Genomic DNA, 9015 nt, shown 5'->3' with positions numbered 1-9015 from the left:
ATTTGCATGAAAATAAAGATGCAAAATACCAATAAAATAAAGAATATTTTTTTATAAAAATACCTATACATAAATACACATTCAATAATTAAATTTGTAGTAAAATTAATATACAAAATGCACATACAATAAGGTATATTTTTATTAAAAAAATATGCAAAATACACATAAAACAATGTAAATTTGTTTTAAAATATATATACGAATACACATAAAATAACGCAGATTTCTATAGATATATATATATACAAAATACACTTGAGATGCTGTAAATACGTATAAAAATATATATACAAAATAGACATTAAATAATGTTAATTCGTGTCAAAATAAATAAACAAAATATCAATAAAAGAATGTGTATTTGTATGAAAATAGATATACAAAATACACATAAAATAACGTAAATTTGTATAAAACTATATAAAAAAATACACAAAAATAATTTAAATTTGTTTGAAAATAAGTATACAAAATACACATAAAATTAAGTAAATTTGTATTGAAATACATTTACAAAATACATATAAATTAATGTAAATTTGAATGAAAAGGCATAAACAAATAAACTTAAAATAACGTAAATTTGTATAAAATATCTATACAAAATACTCATTAAGTAATGTAAATATGTATAAAAAAAATATATACAAAACCCAAATAGAATAATGTAAAATCGTAGCAAAATAAATACACAGAATACTAATAAAATAATGTAAATTTGTATGAAAATAAAGGAGCAAAATATCCACAAAATAACGCTTTTTTTTTAAATATATATACCAAAATACATATATTTTTTTTAAATTTATATTAAAATAAATATACAAAATGCACATACAATAAGGTAAATTTATATTGAAATAGATATGCAAAATACATATAAAACAATGTAAAATTTGTTTAAAAATATATATACGAATACACATAAAATAACGTAGATTTCTAAAAAAATATATATACAAAATACACATAAAATGAAGCAAATACGTATAAAAAAATGTATACAAAATACACATAAAATAATGTAAATTCTTATCAAAATAAATAAACAAAATACCAATAAAAAAATGTGTGTTTGTATAAAAATAAATATACAAAATACACATAAAATATCGTAAATTTATATAAAACTATATACAAAAATACACAAAAGTAGTTAAATTGTGTGTATTTTGTACATATTTTTTATACGTATTTACATTACTTAATGTGTATTTTGTTTATATATTTTTAAACAAATCTACGTTATTATATGTATTTGTATAAATATTTTGATACAGATTTACATTATTTTATGTATTTTGTATGTACATTTCAATTCAAATTTAGCTTATTTTAGCTGTATTTTGTATATATATTTTCATACAAATTTAATTACTTCTGTGTATTTTGTATATAGTTTTATACAAATTTACGATATTTAATGTGTATTTTGTATATTTATATTTATACAAATACACATTCTTTTACTGGTATTTTGTTTATTTATTTTGATACGATTTTTATGTGTATTTTGTATTCATTTTCTTATACGTATTTACTTCATTTTATGTGTATTTTGTATATATTTTTATAGAAATCTACGTTATTTTATGTGTATTCGTATATATATTTTGAAACAAATTTACATTGTTTTATATGTATTTTGCATATCTTTTTCAATACAAATTTACCTATAGTATGTGCATTTTTTATATTTATTTTAATACAAATTTTAATATTTTATGTGTATTTTGGTATATATATTTAAAAAAAATGCGTTATTTGATGGCTATTTTGCATCTTTATTTTCATACAAATTTACATTATTTTATTAATATTCTGTGTATTTATTTTTGATACGATTTTACATTATTCTATTTGTGTTTTGTATATAATTTTTTTATACATATTTACATTATTTAATGTGTATTTTATATATATATTTGATACAAATTTACGTTATTTTAAGTGTATATGTTTATATATTTTCATTCAAATTTCCATTATTTTATGTGTATTTTGTATATGTATTTCAATACAAATTTACCTAATTTTATGTGTATTTTGTATATTTATTTTCATACAAATTTAAATTATTTTTGTGTATTTTTGTATATAGTTTTATACAAACTTAGGTTATTTTATGAGTATTTTGTATATCTATTTTCATACAAATACACATTCTTTTATTGATATTTTGTTTATTTATTTTGACGCGAATTTAAATTATTTAATGTGTATTTTGTATATAATTTTATACGTATTTACATCATTTCATTTGTATTTTGTATATATATTTCTATAGAAATCTACGTTATTTTATGTGTATTCGTATATAGATTTTTAAACAAATTTACACTTTTATGTGCATTTTGTATATTTTTTCAATACAAATTTACCTTATTGTACGTGCATTTTGTATATTTATTTTAATACAAATTTAATTATTCTATGTGTATTTTTGTATATGTATTTTTAAAAAAATATCCTTTATCTTATGGGTATTTTGCATCTTTATTTTCATACAAAATTACATTATTTTATTGATATTCTGTGTATTTATTTTGATACGATTTTACATTATTCTATGTATATTTTGTATATCTATTTTATACAAATGTATGTTATTTTATGTGAATTTGTTTTCATTTCATACAAATTTACATTATTTTATGTGTATTTTGTACATGTATTTAAATACAAATTTAACTAATTATATGTGTATTTTGTATATCTATTTTCATACAAACTGAAATTTATTTTTTTGTTTTTTTGTATATATTTTTATTCAAATTTTCGTAATTTTATGTATATTTTGTATATTTATTTTCCTTCAAATATACGTTCTTTTATCGGAATTTTGTTTATTTATTTTGATACGAATTTTCATTTTTTTAGGTGTATTTGATATATATTTTTTTTATACTTGTTTACATAATCTTATATGTATTTTGAATATATATTTTCATAGAAATTTACTCAAAATGTTTATACAAAAAAACACATAAATATTTTAAATTTGTATGAAAATAAATATACAAAATACACATAAAATTAGGTAAATTTGTATTGAAATACATATACAAAATACACCTAAAATAATGTAAATTTGAATGAAATTATATAAAAAAATACACTTAAAATAACGTTAATTTGTATAAAATATATATAAAAAATACACATTAAATAATGAAAATATGTAAAAAAAATATATACAAAACACAAATAGTATAATATAAAATCGTATCAAAATATATACTCAGAATATTAATAAAATAATGTACATTTGTATAAAAACTAAGATGCAAAATACCTCTAAAATAACGTATTTTTTATAAAATTATATATACCAAAATACACATAAAATATTTGAATTTGTATTAAAATAAATATACAAAATGCACATACAATAAGGAAAATTTGTATTGAAATAGATATGCAAAATACATATAAAACAATGTAAATTTGTTTCAAAATATATATACGAATACACATAAAATAACGTAATTTCTATAAATATATATATATATATATATATATATATATATATATATATATATATATATATATATATATATATATATATATATATATATAGATATATATATATAAATATATATATATACAAAATACAAATAAAATTAAGTAAATACGAATCAAAAATGTATACAAAATACACAAAATGATGTAAATTCATATAAATATAAATAAACAAAATACCAATAAGAGAGTGTGTATTTGTATAAATATAAATATACAAAATGCACATAAAATAACGTAAATTTGTATAAAACTATATACAAAAATACACAGAAGTAATTAAATTTGTATGAAAATAGATATACAAAATACACACAAAATAAGCTAAATTTGAATTGAAATATATATACAAAATACATAAAATAAAGTAAACTCGTTTCAAAATATTTTCAACAAATACACATATAATAACGTAAATTTGTAAAAAAATATATAAACAAAATACACATTAATTAATGTAAATACGTATAAAAAATATTTACAAAATACATAAATAATCAAGACATTCGTATCAAAATAAATAAACAAAAAACTAATTAAATAATGTAAATTTGTATGAGAAAACATACAAAATACACATGAAATAACGTTTTAAGTTTCTATAAAAATATATGTACAAAAATGCACATAAAATTAGTTTGCATAAAAAAATATATACAAAACACACATTAGATAATGTAAATGAGTATAAAAATTTGTATACAAAATACCTATGAAATAATCTAAATTCGTATCGAGTTAAATTAAAAAAATAACAATAAAATAATGTAATTTTGGGTGAAAATATATATAGAAAAAACACATAAAATAACCTAAATACAAACACAAATATACACATTAAATAATTTAAAATTGAATGAAATAAATATAGAAAATAAACATAAAATAAGGTAAATTTGTAATAAAAAATATGTAAGAATACACATAAATAATATAAGTTTGTATGAAAATACATATACAAATACACATAAAATAACATGAATTTGTATAAAATTTGTTTCAAAATATATACGAATACACACAATAAAATAACGTAAATTTTTATGAAAATGGATATATAAAATACACATAAAATAATTTAAATACCTAGAAAAATATATATACAAAATACATATAAAATAATGTAAGTTCGTAAAAAATTAAATACACAAAATTCCAATAAAAGAATGTATATTTGTAGGAAAATATATATACAAAAAACAAATAAAATAACTAAAATTTGTAAAAAAATATATACAAAAATACACAAAAATAATTTAAATTTGTTTGAAAATAGATATGCAAAATACACATAAAGTTTGGCAAATTTGTATTGAAATACAAATACAAAACTCACATAAAATAATGTAAATTTGTATGAAAATATATAAACAAATACATATAAAATAACGTAAATTTGGATAAAATATATATACAAAATATACATTAAATATTTTAAATTTGTATAAAAATATATTATATTATATATATTTTTATTGATATTTGCGTTATTTATGTGTATTTTGTATATGTTTTCTCATAGAAATTTACATTATTTTATTGGTATTTTGTCTATTTATTTTGATACGAAGTACATGATTATTTGTGTATTTTGTACATTTTTTTATACGTATTTACATTATTTAATGTGTATTTTGTTTATATATTTTTATACAAATTTACGTTATTATATGTGTATTTGTTTGTTTTTATGTTTTTTCGTATATAAATTTTTATAAAAAATGCGTTATTTTATGGGTATTTTGCATCTTAATTTTCATACAAATTTACATTATTTTATTAATATTTTCTGTATTTATTTTGATAAGATTTTACATGATTTTATTTGTGTTTGTATATATTTTGTTATACATATTTACATTATTTAATGTGTTTTTTTGTATATATATTTGATACAAATTTACGTTATTTTAAGTCGATATGTTTATATATTTTTTATTCAAATTTACATTATTTTATGTGTATTTTGTATATGTATTTCAATACAAATTTACTTAATTTTATATGTTTTTTGTATATTTATTTTCATACAAGTTTAAATTATTTTTGTGCATTTTTGTATATAGTTTTATACGAATTTAGGTTATTTTATGTGTATTTTGTATATCTATTTTCATACAAATACACATTCTTTTCATGATATTTTGTTTATTTATTTTGACACGAATTAACATTATTTAATGTGTATTTTGTATATATATTTTTACACGTATTTACATTATTTCAAGTGTATTTTGTATATATATTTCTATAGAAATCTGCGTTATTTTATGTGTATTCGTATATATATTTTGAAACAAATTTACATTGTTTTATGTGTATTTTGCATATATTCTCAATACAAATTTACCTTATTGTATGTGCATTTTGTATATTAATTTTAATACAAATTTGATTAATCTATGTGTATTTTTGTATATGTATTTTTGTAAAAATATGCTTTATTTTATGGGTATTTTGCATCTTTATTTTCATGCAAATTTACATTATTTTATAGATATTCTGTGTATTTATTTTGATATGATTTTACATTATTCTATGTGTATTTTGTATATATATTTTATAGAAAATGTATTTGTTTTCATTTCATACAAATCTATATTATTTTATGTGTTTTTTGTACATGTATTTAAATACAAATTTAATTAGTTATATGTGTATTTTGTATATCTATTTTGTATGTATATTTTCATAGAAATTTACTCTATTTTATGAGTATTCGTATATATATTTTGATACAAATTTACATTATTAATGTGTATTTTGCATATCTATTTCAATACAAATTTACTTTATTGTACGTGCATTTTGTATATTTATTTTAATACAAATTTAATTATTTTATATGTATTTTTGTATATATATTTTTATGCAAATATGCGTTATTATATTGATATTTTGCATCTTTATTTTCATACAAATTTACATTATTTTATTGATATTCTCTTTATTTATTTTGATACGATTTAACATTATTCTATGTGTTTTTTTGTATATATATTTTTTATACATATTTACATTATTTAATGTTCATTTTGTATATATATTTTATCCAAATTTACATTATTTTATGTGTATTTGTTTATATATTTTCATACATATTTATATTATTTTATGTGTTTTTTGTATATATATTTTTCTACGTATTTAAATTATTTTATGTGTATATTGTATATACATTTTCATAAAAAAAATACGTTATTTTATTGTGTGTATAAGTATATATTTTGATACAAATTTTATACAAATTCATGTTATTTAATGTGTATTTGTATATATATTTTCATACAAATTTATATTAATTTATGTGTATTTTTTCATATATTTCATTACATATTTACCTTATTTTATGTTTATTTTGTATATTTATTTCATTCAATTTTAAATTATTTTATGAGTATATTTGTATTTGTATTTAGGTTATTTTATGTGTATTTTGTATATATATTTTCATCCAAAATTACATTATTTTATTGGTATTTCTTAATTTAATTCGATACGAATTTAGATTATTTCATAGGTATTTTGTATATATATTTTTATACTCATTTACATCATCTAATGTGTGTTTTGTATATATATTTTTATGCAAATTTATTTAATGTTCATTTTTGTACATATATTTTAATAGAAATTTGCGTTATTTTATGTATATAGTTTTATATAAATTTACGTTATTTTATGTGCATTTTGTATATTTATATTTATAGAAATACACATTCTTTTATTGGTATATTGTTTATTTAAATTTATACGAATTTACATTGTTTTATGTGTATTTTGTATACATTTTTTTATACGTATTTACTTAATTTTATGTATATTTTGTATATGTATTTTTATAGAAATCTACGTTAGTTTATGTGTATTCGTATATATATTTTGAGACAAATTTACATTATTTTATATGTATTTTGCATATCTATTTCAATACAAATTTACCTTATTGTATGTGCATTTTGTATATTTATTTTAATACAAGTTCAAATATTTTATGTGTATTTTGGTATCAATAATTTTATAAAAAATGCGTTATTTTATAGGTATTTTGCATCTTAATTTTCATTCAAATTTACATTATTTTATTAATATTCTGTGTATATATTTTGATACAATTTTACATTATTCTATTTGTGTTTTGTATATATTTTTTTATACATATTTACATTCTTTAATGTGTATTTTGTATATATATTTCATACAAATTTACGTTATTATATGTGTATTTGTTTATATATTTTCTTTCAAATTTACATTATTTTATGTGTATTTTGTATATGTATTTCAATACAAATTAACCTAATTTTATATGTGTATTTTGTACATATTTTTTTATACATATTTACATTACTTAATGTGTATTTTGTTTATATATTTTTAAACAAATTTACGTTATTATATGTATTTTTATAAATATTTTGATACAAATTTACATTATTTTATGTATTTTGTATATACATTTCAATTCAAATTTAGCTTATTTTATCTGTATTTTGTATATCTATTTTCATACGAATTTAATTACTTCTCTGTATTTTTGTATATAGTTTTATACAAATTTACGTTATTTTATATGCATTTTGTATATTTATATTTATACAAATACACATTCTTTTATTGGTATTTTGTTTATTTATTTTGATACGAATTTACATTATTTTATGTGTATTTTGTATACATTTTCTTATACGTATTTACTTAATTTTATGTGTATTTTGTATATATATTTTTATACAAATCTACGTTATTTTATGTGTATTCGTATATATATTTTGAAACAAATTTACATTGTTTTATATGTATTTTGCATATCTATTTCAATACAGATTTACCTTATTGTATGTGTATTTTGTATATTTATTTCAATACAAATTCATTTTTTCATGTGTATTTTGGTATATATATTTTTATAAAAAATGCGTTATTTAATGTGTATTTTGCATCTTTATTTTCATACAAATTTACATTGTTTTATTAATATTCTGTGTATTTATTTTGATACGATTTTACGTTATTCTATTTGTTTTTGTATATATTTTTTTTATACATATTTACATTATTTAATGGGTATTTTGTATATTTTAAAACAAATTTACGTTATTTTATGCGCATCTGTTAAAATATTTTGATACAAATTTACATTATTTTATGTATTTTGTATATATATTTCAATACAAATTTAGTTTATTTTATGTATATTTTGTATATCTATTTTCATTCGTATCAAAATAAATAAAGAAAATAGCAATAAAATAATGTAAATTTGTATGAGAAAACATTTACAAATACACATAAAATAACGCAAATTTCTAAAAAAATATATGTACAAAAATGCACATAAAATAAAGTAAATTTGCATAAAAATATATATACAAAACACACATCAAATAAACTAAATTTGTATAAAACTATATACAAAAATACACAAAAATATTTAAAATTTGTATGAAAAGAAATATGCAAAATACACATAAAATTAGGTAAATTTGT

The sequence above is a fragment of the Eriocheir sinensis genome, unplaced genomic scaffold, assembly GCF_024679095.1.
Source record: "Eriocheir sinensis breed Jianghai 21 unplaced genomic scaffold, ASM2467909v1 Scaffold904, whole genome shotgun sequence".
Classification (NCBI taxonomy): domain Eukaryota; kingdom Metazoa; phylum Arthropoda; class Malacostraca; order Decapoda; family Varunidae; genus Eriocheir; species Eriocheir sinensis.
This window is presented reverse-complemented; position numbering follows the sequence as displayed.